The sequence below is a fragment of the Lissotriton vulgaris genome, chromosome 7, assembly GCF_964263255.1.
Source record: "Lissotriton vulgaris chromosome 7, aLisVul1.2, whole genome shotgun sequence".
Lineage (NCBI taxonomy): Eukaryota > Metazoa > Chordata > Amphibia > Caudata > Salamandridae > Lissotriton > Lissotriton vulgaris.
This window is the reverse complement of record NC_141695.1, coordinates 1,634,025,231-1,634,038,074: the sequence shown is the minus strand read 5'-3', so window position 1 is coordinate 1,634,038,074 and position 12,844 is coordinate 1,634,025,231. Positions and strand designations below refer to the sequence as shown.

The window sequence follows — 12,844 nt, the reverse complement described above, 5'->3', positions numbered from 1 at the left end:
AATGACCTCATGCCTCTTACAACCACCCCTACGCGCCAAGTCCGGGACAGCAACAATAACAACATGCCGAAATTAATTCCGTATTCCACGGGCGGTGAGCAGCATAAAACCGGCGACGCCCGCCTGTGCCCGCCTCGTACCAAGGTGCTCAGCACAATACCACCACCACCCGTGCTCCAGCCGAACACCCGACAACTTGCCCCAAAATTAAAAAGGCCGTAACCCATATGCGCAACACTTGCTGGCCCCAGAAGGGCAAAACCGCCCGACGCACCCGCTGCCCTACCTAGGATGCGCTTGGATCCGTGAATCCGCCGAGCCGCGACGGGACAATGCCACCGGCAGCCAAGGCCTCAACGCCCACGGGACGGGGCCCAGCAGACTCCCCCGACAACTACCGCACCTGCAAATGACCCCCTGCTGCCATCCAAAACACACCCCGTTACTCGCGCGCAAACCAGGCACTTATGGAAGTGCCACGACTCCACAGAGTCAGACTGAGCAGCAGAGGAGGAGGAAGCCAGTTGAGTCACAGTGGGGCTGCGCCTGTAAACGGCAGAAATTTATCTCCCGCGCCCGGGTGCTGCTACGATCGCGCCGCCCTCGCAGACTTCAAACCTCGGGACCTGCTGTTCTCCCGCCGCTGCAGGTAAAGGGGGGCGCAATGTAACTGGCGTATCTCACGACAGAAGACGCAGGGCAAGACTCACCGCACACGGAAGAAGCCAACAAACACGACGCCAGACCATCGAGGTGCCCCCTTGGGACCTCAGACTGAAAGGGGACCTCCAGCAGCGACAGGAAACAGAGCATCCCCCGCGAGGACACTACCACGCGTCAAGAGTGTCCAAAAAGAGTGTCCCAACATGGAACTTCGACGTCCGGAGCGGCAAAGAGGCCTCCCCAGCGGGGCAGAGGTCTGAAGTACTCCAGACGGCTCCTCCCAGCCGCCCCGGACGTGCATCACTTACCAGTCTCCACCAACCAGGGGAGACTGCCTCAGGTGAGGAAACTACCGCGTCATGCGGGGGCGGGACAGCCCTCCGTGACTAGGAGCCCGCCCTCCTTATGGCCACTGCGTGGCCTCGGGCAGGCGCATTTGCCCAAATGCCTCTATCAGCTGCCCTGGCTTTCAGCTGATTGGCGGAACATCCAGTTCATAGGGCAAAGAGGACTAGCCCAGCCTCCTCCCCCAAACAGCGATGGATTCTGGGGTACCGCAACCCACCCCAGAGAAAGTTACCACGAATTACGTCGCAGGCCTCGGCTCATCCACTCTGAGACACTTTTTACTTTCCAGAAGCTGGCTCAAGTAGGGTTGGAGGCACGATTGTGAATGGGCCCAGCCTAGCCTCAAACAACTGCGGACGGGCGCAATTGGGCCCGCTCCTGGCCCTGTCTATACCCGGGACAGACCTGTCACGTGCTTTGGGACGCCTCTGTGCAATTTAAGCGCTCCACTGCTTGATGATGAGGCTCTGCCCAGGCCGAGAATACTGGGAAGCAGAGTCTAGTGCTCCAAAAGTGCTGGAGTGCAGGATGAGGATCCCGCGCTGCAGGACGCCTCTGTGCAATTTAAGCATTCCGTTGATTGATGATGAGGCCCTGGCCGGGCCATGAATGCCGGGAAGCAGAGTCCGGTGCTCCAAAAGTGCTTGAGGCAGAATGAGAGTTGTGATGTCATGAATGATGTAATGTGTGACGCACCATAAGCAGTGCATTGCAGATTATACAATTCTCATCCTGAGCAGTTACCAAAGCATTATCTTAGAATTCATTCACAAGAAACATCCAAATTATATCAAAACAAATCAGAAGAAATGAATCCAGTATATTTCAAAAACTTCTTCTTTATTTTTCTTCTTTCCAGTCACTCAGTACTTTTTTCTTTTCTTTTTCTTTGCCAACACGTGTTTCGTCCTAACTATATACAGTTAATGGACTTCGTCAGGGCAATGAATATCTTTTATCTATGATATTGACGATACCTCGGGTGATCAAAACTTGAAAATTCCTTCATTAATTTATTGAATCCACAAAGTTCCACATACTCTCATGTTTTTTGAATTTCAAAGTCGAGATGTCTAATATCGGATGAAACGTGAAAGAACCTCGGTTTATGGGGATCCTGGCGTACTCGGCGTCATAAGCAGTGCATTGCAGATATATATATATATATATATATATATATATATATATATATATATATATCGATATATATGTTTTCCAATGGCTCTGCAGCAAGGACGCACTCCTGAACAGATGGTTTCAAAGAAACATTTATTTCCTCAACCGGCAAGTGCATTCCAACCAATTCCATTGCCTGACGCGTTTCAAAGCATTTCAGCTCCTTTTTCGAAGGCAGTGCTGGAAAGTTCACAGTGTTACTGACGTGATGCGTTTGAAGTTTTTTAAATGGTCATGCCTGCTCACTGATTGGTCTCCTGTAGTAGGTAAGTAATCAGTGCAAAATGGGCTCTGTAGTGCACGACAGTTTTAAATTGTTCCTCTTAGTGAGTTCTGTGAATCTTCACATGATATATATATATATATATATATATATATATATATATATATATATATGTTACTCAAAGTGATCCTTCAGCCTCTGGGACGCGCTCAGCAGTGTGTGCTCTGCCTGGGGGTCGGATCCTAAACCCAAGAAATTTTAAAAGACAAAAGAGGCGGCACAATCAGGATGTCTGAGTTTAAGCCTTTATTTCAAGACTATTCACCCCACCAACGCGTTTCAGCCTTACACGGCCTTGCTCACGGTCGGTTAGTCCCTCTACTGTGTTTCTATATATACTGGCCCATAAGCAGCCAATTATGAGGCATTATGGGATATGTAGTTTTTTGTTACATTTTAGTGAAGAAAAAAATAATTAAAAGAAAAGAAAGACTTGGCATGCTTATAATTTCAACATGTTATGAGTAACTTAATCAATGTTAAATAATACAGGGTCTAGTACCCTAGTCTATATGTACCTATATATATATATATTAAAGCTCCATTTTACCAGTGATCACGGGGCACTCGTCGGCGGGTGCTCTACCGCGCTGGTAATCGCGAAACATATGCAGGCTCAGTAATCGATTTCGATTCTTGAAAAGGATTTAAGCACTCCAGGTAGGTGGCAAAGTTTGTATTTCACCAGCAGCAACAGTGATGTAGACAAACGCGTTTCAGACAAAGTCATTCTTCAGTGTCAACATTATTCTGTGCGAGGCTCTTTTTGTGTGCGTCTTCACTGCAGTAAAGTGAAGACGGACTATACTCGAATACATTTTCATTACGTTAAAGAGCGCTGGTAAAACGTGGCGGCCATTATCTAATGGTACATCATGCATGAGAGCGATGTTGCAGTTTGGGATCAATCCCTATTAAACATGCGAACATCACAATTGGCCAACATCCACTGCCAGTCAAGACTATGATCTTGCCGTGTATCGGCATAAGACTGGCATAATTACCTTGATTGATTGATTGGCTTTATTTCGATATATGCAATATCTTAAAATAAGTACAACAGATAAAATGGTCACAATATTTACAATATGTACAACACCTTCACAATGAAAAGAAATAAAAACAGTGACATAATTGAGAACCATATATACAATTAAAATTAGGATTAAATTGAGAGAGAAAGCCTTTTTGCACGAATCAACCAAGACCACTTTAAAAATTTAGACACGCCACAAACCACCAAGGCGGATGTGTCGGACAATAAGATCCGTAGGGCCACAGAGTGCTGGCGGGTTCCTAGGAGTCTGCACAATGGTTTAAGCCATTGCCTCCTAGGAGCAGAATAGTCGGGGCATTCAAAGAGGATATGTGCTACTGTCTCAACCCGTTTGGAACAAAGGGCACAGTAGGGGGACAACTGGGAGGACGATTTCCACCGGGATACCAAGTCACTAACAGGTAGAGTCCCCACTCTAAACTTGAAATATAAAGCCCGGTCAAAGGGAATGGAAATCATGTCGAGGTACGGTTCATAAGCCACCAAGTTTTTGATCTTCAGGAAATCTGAGGTGGAATTACAGCGACTTCGGTCAACAATGAGTTTGGAAGTAACCCAATCCCAGTAAATTTTCTTTAGCGTGGCTTTAGGAGGGGCAGAACGAGTAACCCAGGCATCACCGAGTCCCAGCTCACCCAAAAGGCATTTAACATCCCTCAGCCATTTAATCCTATGCCAGCCTCCCATATCCATAACCTCAGACAATGCTATAGCATAGGAGGCAAGTTCGGGCACCCTCCAAAGCCGAGCCCACAAGAGCAAGGGACGAAGTTGTGCCTGGTCCACAATTGATCTACAGCCTAGATCCAGCAGCACGGGGACTGTGGGTGTGCTCAGAGGGAGAGCCATCAGATCTTTCAAGAATTTGGACTCAGATTTTACTAGTACATCCAAATTACCTTTACCCCACAACTCCGCCCCATACAGAGCTGCACTGACCCCTCTAGCTTTGTAGATCTCCACAACTGGGGCGATAGGTTTTGTTGTGGAGGAACGTTGTTCCCTAAGCAGCACTCCTCCCACCCTTTTGTGGTTAAGCAGCATTTTGTGAATGTGCGGAGTCCAACTCAATGAGTCACTAAGACGGATTCCCAGGTAATCGAACTCCGATACCCTCTCTAGGGGAGCCGAGTTCAACACCGGGGGACGCCCCAGTTTCCCAGGAGGATTCATGATCAAGTATTTGGTCTTATCAACATTGATCACCAATCCCCTAAGGGAACAAAACTCCTGGAAGCGATCAAGCAGTTTTTGGAGGCCCTGGGGGGTCTTTGCAATGAGGAGGTTGTCATCTACAAAGAGCAGTGTTGGAATTTGTGTCCCTGCCAGGGAAGGTGCGTCTGCAGGTTCTTTAAGCAGATACTCAACCACACCATTCACATACAAAGAGAATAGGGTGGGAGCTAGCACGCACCCCTGGCGCACACCCCTTCTCACTGGGATCCTGTCAGTTTTTTCCCCGTTCATACCCCACCACACCTTCGCATAATTGCCTGTGTGTAATTTTATCAGGAGCAATAGGATATAAGGGGGTAGCCCCAGACCCTGTAAAACCCTCCACAATTCCTTCCTAGGTACCAGGTCAAAGGCAGTCTTGAGGTCGATGAATGCCAAGTAAAGACTGCCTTTGCCCAGCACCACCACCTTCCAGTACAGTAGGACTAATCTAAAAGCCTGCTCAATAGTCCCAGTGCCTGAGCGAAATCCAGCCTGGAAGTCTGACAAGATGTTATTGTCATCCGCCCATTGTAGAACCCTCCCCAGGATCACCTTCCCTGCCACTTTCTGAGAAGAATCGATTAGACTTATAGGCCTGTAGTTAACAGTGTTGTCCCGACAGCCCTTCTTAAATATCGGGACAACCTCCGCCCCTTTCCAAGATTCGGGTACGGGAGCTCCCCTCATGATGGCATTTAGTAGTGTAGAAACCAGCTTGCCCCATTCCTTGAGATTGGCATGTAACAAGTCACTGGGAATCCCGTCAGGCCCTGCGGCTTTAAGGGGCACCAGGGACTTGATTACAACCTCCACTTCTCTGGCGGTAAAAGTGTCTCCCTCTATATCCGTTGCGTGGTCCGTTAGAGTCCACGGATTGGTAAGGGCCCCTTCAGAAGCGGTATAGAGAGACAGGAAGTGGCTGAACCAGTTCTGGGCTGGGATACTACACGTCAGCAGAGAGTCAACAGGCCTATCCCTAGATCTTACAAAACTCCAAAATCCCCTAGCATCCCTTGCCGCACTTGCATCCAGGAGGTCCGCCCAAAATTTCTCCTCCCACTCTCTTTTTGCTACTTTGATGGTCTCAGAATAGTCTTTCCTAGCGAGCCTAATTCCAGCCTGGGATTTAGATTTAACAGCACCAACCAGTGCTTTTTTCTTCTCCCTGCATTTCTTAGTAAACCACCCCTGTACTTTGGGCGGCTTCTTCCTATCGTCAGCCACAGGGACCATGCTGGGGAGAATGAACAAATTGCTCAAGGCGCTGGTTAGATCACAGAAGGTCATGGAGACCTCCTCAGACCGTCCAGTCAAAGAGTCCAATTTGCACAATGCTGCAGCTAGGAGCACCCCTATATCTGCCACTTTCTCTTTGGACAAAGTAAGCTTAGCCCATTTCAGCCTTCTGCCACAATTAGATGGAAAGACTTCATGGGAGTGTGGTGATATATGGGAAGGAATTCCCCCCCTGGAAGCAAGCCACTGAGGAGGAAGGACAAGTGAGAGAAGATTGTGATCACTCTCAATAGACGGTATGACCTCCATATCATTCAGGAATTTCCATAGCCTTACGTCAAGAAGAATGTAGTCTATTCTCGACGTATGGTTTGGCCTGTTATAGGTATGGGCTCCCGCTACGTCAGACTTCGTCCTCCCATTAGTAGCCCTAAGATCAAATTCCATATTTAAGGAATTGATCTGTACTGCCACTTGGGTCCACCTCCTGATTGGGGTCAAAGTTAGGGCAGGGATCCCCCTCCTGGAGTCCTCCTCGTTGATTCCCAGGGTATCGTCCAGGCCCAAGGGTTCGAAAGTACAGTTCAGGTCTCCTGCCACCAGGGTGCGGGAATTGACGGGGTGCTGTCTTAGCAAGCCTTCTAATAGGGAAATTGTAGGTGACTGTATACCTCCCTTCATGCCTCTGGCATAGATATTAAAAATGTCCAGGAGCAAGCCACCCCGTGCACCCTTTATCGTAATATTGAGGAGATCAGGTGAATTAGTAAAATTCTGGACTACCTGGCAGTCAAGTGAGATCGCAACCCATATAAGGAGTCCTCCCGAAGGGCGACCCCTTCCCGATGCAGGGGATACAGCGGGGACAAAATAAGTTGAATAGCCTACCTTGTGACAGGGATCCCTACTCCAAGTTTCCTGGAAGATACAAATAGAGTAGCCCTCCACAAGGACGTTCCAATCCGGTAAGCCCAGCTTCCTCAAGATACCCGCAACGTTCCAGCTGAAAATCCTAAAGACTGCCCTAGTGACTCCCCCATCGGATCTATGGTCCCCAGACCACTGTCCCCACTTTGGGTTCCTGTACACAGGTTAGTAACCCGATCTAAATTAGAGGCTATTGCTTTTAATACTGTTGCCTATGCATTATATGTATTTGGAGGTCCTTATCTCTGTTATGATCAAATGACACAAGAACTTAGCCAGCTACATATTATTTATGAGAAGGTTATCTCTGGCCTTATCTAGTCCAAATGTTTTGTAACTTATCAGTGGTAGTTATCTCCGGCTGGAGACGCTTATGGTTCTGTAATGAACAAAAATTAGATTCGGGGCAATGCCGATTCACGGCTGTATTCTAAGACGTCCCCCCAGAATTGATTGTTCATATTGTAGCAATATTGGGTGCTTTGTTTTAAGGGTGCAGGTTTGGTAATTATGCCAGTCTTATGCCGATACACAGCAAGATCATAGTCTTGACTGGCAGTGGATGTTGGCCAATTGTGATGTTCGCATGTTTAATAGGGATTGATCCCTAACTGCAACATCGCTCTCATGTATGATGTACCATTAGATAATGGCCGCCACGTTTTACCAGCGCTCTTTAACGTAATGTGAATGTATTAGAGTATAGTCCGTCTTCACTTTACAGCAGTGAAGACGCACACAAAAAGAGCCTCGAGCAGCATAATGTTGACACTGAAGAATGACTTTGTCTGAAACGCGTTTGTCTACATCACTGTTGCTGCTGGTGAAATACAAACTTTGCCACCTACCTGGAGTGCTTAAATCCTTTTCATGAATCGAAATCGATTACTGAGCCTGCATATATATATATATATATATATATATATATATATATATATTCACTGAAAAAACCATAGGTTTCAGGGGTGTTATAGTTAGCTGGACATTTCACTCATACAAAACCATTGAAATTCCTCCGTTATAGTTAGTTCTGCTAACTATAACTTGCGCGCCCGCAATGCACTGATGATGATGTCACATATTACATCCTTCATGACATGGTCAGTGACATCACTGATGACATCACTGATGACATCTCAAATGACATCACTGATGACATCACTAATGACATCATACAGTGAATGTGCTTTCGTTTGAAATTTAAATCTGTATTATATATATATCAATCTGTATTGAAGATTGAGTAGATATAGAACTGTCTGGATGGAAGATTTACTAGCTGTCTGACTGTCTGTTTAAGTGAGTAATTAAAAGTGACTCACTTAATACATGGATTAGTAACTAAACTATGTGAATGTGTGCATCACTGTCTCTGTTGTATAACATACTGCATCAGTTGGTCACTAACTACATGATTGTGTATATTCTGAATCTGAATCTGAAAATGCTTTATTCGATTTTTAAATATCGTAAAAACCATAAAAGCCACAAATATCATAAAAAATACAATTCATTTCATTTCATTTACAAGATAAAATACATACGTCAGCTATCCTCAGAGTACATATATATGGTTAAAATTATTTCTTTTAAAAAGTTAAACTTTTCCATTTTCTTATTGTACTTTTCAGAAGACCAGCCATAATTGCAATTACATAAACATTTTCCAATAACTGTAATAATAAAAAGGCTGGGCGACATTGCCTCCATGCTCTTTTTTTAAAAAAAAGGCATAATCCATTTAGCACGTTCGTTAGTATAGAATTTACAGAAGAGAGTTACATGCATTGTAGTCTGTATGGAAAGATTGTCACATGGGCATAGACAGAGCTGTCTGGACCAATTATTGGTGGTAGGAAAGGATATTAGGCTATGAAAATTATCGAACCTGAACCTAGTCAGGACGTATCTGTCATAACCACCAAGACACACTACTAAGTATGGTTGAATAGTGTCGCAGATCAGGGTCATTTGATGCCTCAGGACAGTGCTCTTATTGATTTCAAACCCAATTTGTAAAGACTCCGGATGACTTAAGCAGATTCTCTTTAGCTCTTTTCTAGACATAGTGCTCATAACACTGGGGTCAGTATAAAAGTCTGTTCTCCCTAGATCATTAGATAATTTTCTTATATAACTTAACCATGGGATTTTTCCTGCCTGTTCTAGACCCATACAATCAGTTACAATCTCTCTGTTTAGTGCTAGGTGTGGCGATGTCCAAACTCTGTGCCAAAGTAGCATGGGCTGCATTTTAATCAGATCGGCAATGTGTGAAATCCCTAGTTCACTGTGGCAGTTAAAAACCGATGTACTTTGTGGGACAGCTAACAAGAATCTTTAAAAAGCATTTTCTATGACCTGGATCGGGGAGACATCATAAAGTCCCCAGATACCTGCCCATACATTGCTATACTTAAGCATTTCGCTTGATAGATTTTTAGCAGGATCCTAGGGGGCCTTTTGCCCATTTTCTGGGAAATAACATCACTGCTACAGTTGATCTTTTAAACAGAAGGGACCTATTCTTAATTGCGGATCTCCCAGATCCCATATCCTGTAGCAAAATGCCCAAATAAGAAAACCTTTTTGTCTGTTCAATTTTCCCTTTGTCCACAACTAGGTTGCGTTGATTATTTCTCCCCTTACCGCAGGACATAACAACGTTTTTCTTCACGTTAAGCTGCAAGGCCCTATTCCCCATAATGTCAATATAGGTAGAGAGGGCTTTTTGTAGGCCCGGTTGAGTTCTAGACATCAGCACGGCTTCGTCCGCATAGAGAAGGGAGACAATCTGATTGTGTATATTAGTAATTGATTAGTTAGGTGAATATTTGTATGGAACACTTAGTTTGTGTATGCAGTGGGATGGGTTTTGTGTAGCTCTATGCATAGATGTGTGAATGGTTGATTAACTAAGTGCATAGGTTTAAGAGTCCTTGTCAAAAGAGTTGTTTGGGTGACTGAGTGTATTTATTTGTGTGTTGGTGACCGAATATATGTTTTAGTTGTACATCTTCAACAAAGTAAAAAAATAACAAGCATTGTATGTGAGATTTGGTGTATTTAAATAAGTATATGTAAGAGTCAGTGATTGTGAGAGTAACTATATGAATGAGTGTATAATTGTAATGGGGATTTTTTTTTACATATTAACTAGGAGTTACTATTTGTTTCAATACATGAGGTGTTGTGCGTATAATTGTGTAAGTGAGTAAATGTAAGTGTGATTAATTTTTTTCATGAGTGAGTAGGATGACTGCATAACCCAATAAGATGACTCCTGATGTGTCAATGTCTATATATGTGTATAAGTGCATTTCATAGTGTTCTATTAATTAGTGACTGCATGTATAAGTGATTCTGGTGTTAAATGGGTAGTTGTGTGTGTAAACTTAGGAATCAGTGAGTGGGCGTGTAGTAACTGGTATTGGTGTGTCAACAGTTTCAAATATGGTACTCTGTATTTTACAGTGAGTGATAAAAGGTTATACTAGTGTATGATGAGGTGTATAAGATTGTCACGTGGATGATGTCATCAGTGATGTCATTTGAGATGTCATTAATGATGTCATCAGTGACAGTGATGTCACTGACCATTTCATGAATGATGTAATATGTGACATCATCAGCAGTGCATTGCGGGCACACGAGTTATAGTTAGCAGAACTAAGTATAACAAAGGAATTTCAATGGTTTTCTTTTTTTTTTTTTTTAATATTTTTATTAAGATGTTTTGCAATTATATACAGGGCACGACAATATTAATGAGAAAAAGAAAAATAAATGCATGACATTGAGGAAAAACAACCAGTAAAACATCAACAGGCGAGATGATATGATATGATATGATACGGTTTTTATAGAGCGCGACTTACACTCCAAGGAGCATCTTGGCGCTAGTGGTAAGAGTGTCACAGAGGAGGGGAGAAAAGAAATGTGCGGGCGACTAGAAGGGGGAGGGGGGGAGAGGGGGCTGACTGAGTTGTGTTAAGTTAAATTAGTTTTAGGACGTGGGTGTCAGATGCATTAAAAATCCAGGTTTTGAGAGCCTTGCGAAACAGGTTTTCTGAAGGGATTAGACGCATCTGGGTGGGGAGCTGGTTCCAGGCTCTAGCTCCCAAAAAACCTAAAGATTTTCCACCTTTGGTTGAGAGCCTAAATCTGGGGACCACCAGTAGGTTCAGGTTGGAGGACCTGAGCGATCGAGAGGGGGTGTATCTTCCAAACCTTTGGGACAGATAGGTGGGACCCGACTGGTGGTAGGCTCTGAAGTAGGATTTTAAATAGTACTCTCTTATGGATAGGCAGCCAGTGTAGGGTTCTGAGTGCTGCTGAGGCAGAAGACTTCCTGGGCAGAGATAAAGAAAGCAACATCCAGTTAAAACAAAGGAGTGAGGTAATTTGATCCAAAATGTTATTCCAGATTGTATAACCTAAGTGTAATCAAACAGAGTTATCCTTTCCTAATCTTTCCACACAATCAAATAAATGTCTCCCATTATAACCAACATACCCATTTATATCTCATATATGACCCTCATTTAACCAAATTTCAGACAAACCTCAATTTTAAACTGTTAAATCATCTTTCCACCGCGTTATAGGATCCCATATTATCTTGCCCAGCTTCCTTCCCCTTTTTCCCTTCTTCGCATAAATCTCTTTCTCCACATTGTATGTTGTTAATAACTTAGCCAGCCATTTATGAAAAGTAGGTGGTATAGGGTCAATCCATGCAGAGGCTATACATAATCTCATAACAGATATTGCAACAAATAGAAATTCCCTCCCACAAAATGGTCGTACATCCTCAACATTGACTCCTAATAAAATAGTTCCGGGAGTTAACATAATTTCAGTTCCTAAAATATTGTTTATGAAACGTTCAATGTCTTTTTTTAGTAAATCTAGATGAGGGCATGTAGCAAATACGTGTTGTAAATCGGCATCTAAGCTTCCACATCTATAGCACTTAATACCCACTGTACCTCCCCATTGTGCTATTTTAGCGGGTGTAAAGTATAAATGATATAGCGTTTTATAATGTTGCGCCTGCAATGGTGCTGAACATAACAAAGAATAACCCTTTTCTAAAGAGATACCAAAACTTTCGGAACTAATATTAAGATTATCCTTCCATTTTTCGCTCCATTTTTGGTAGTCATCCTGTTTTGATTTTATCAGTTCAGCATATAGCCTTTTAATTGTGCAATCTTGCCCCCTTTGAATTATCTCCATAATTGAGTTACGCCTAAATCCCAAAACGCCTCCTTTTTTGTTCAGCAGAAAACTCCTGATTTGTAAGTATTTAAAGAATTGCCTAGTTTCTAGGTTAAATCTAGCTTGTAAATCTGAGAATTGAAGAATCCCCTGGTCCCCCTTTACATCCCCTATAGTTCTAATTCCCCTGATTTCCCACTCTGCAAATATAGGTCCCGAGAAGATATCTTGTGGGAGATTTAGATTATGTGAGAGTCTAGTGTACGAATTATATTTCCCCAAACCTATTTTTTTAGCGAAGCTTTTCCAGATTTCATATGCTGCTATAAGCGTCTTAAACTTTGTCCTCTTATAATAGCTGGCCTCTGTGAATTTCAGCAAAACATCCTTCACTTCCATTCCCAAGGTTAATCCATAGATTGCTAGTGATCCGAATTTGCTCCACTCTTCTGATTCTTCCCCTCCCATCATACCAATCATATTCTGTAGAGCCGCCGCCCAGTAATAAGATTTTAAGTCTGGAACTCCCCAGCCTCCCCTTTCTCTCTGCAATGTCAAGAATCTAAGGGCTCTTCTCGTTTTCCCCTTTGCCCAAATGAATCTATTTATTATACACTCCAGTTTTTTAAATATTTTACCATCAAATAATAAAGGTATTGCTCTAAATAAATATAAAAATTTTGGGAGTATCAACATTTTTACTATATTCGTCC

General features: G+C 43.5%; 1 pseudogene; it reads left to right on the top strand.

Annotated features, from left to right (window-relative positions):
* The window catches only part of LOC147706174 (solute carrier family 2, facilitated glucose transporter member 10-like), a 73,830-nt pseudogene extending 61,281 nt beyond the window's left edge, over positions 1–12,549 (top strand).
* The last annotated feature ends 295 nt before the right edge of the window (positions 12,550–12,844 follow it).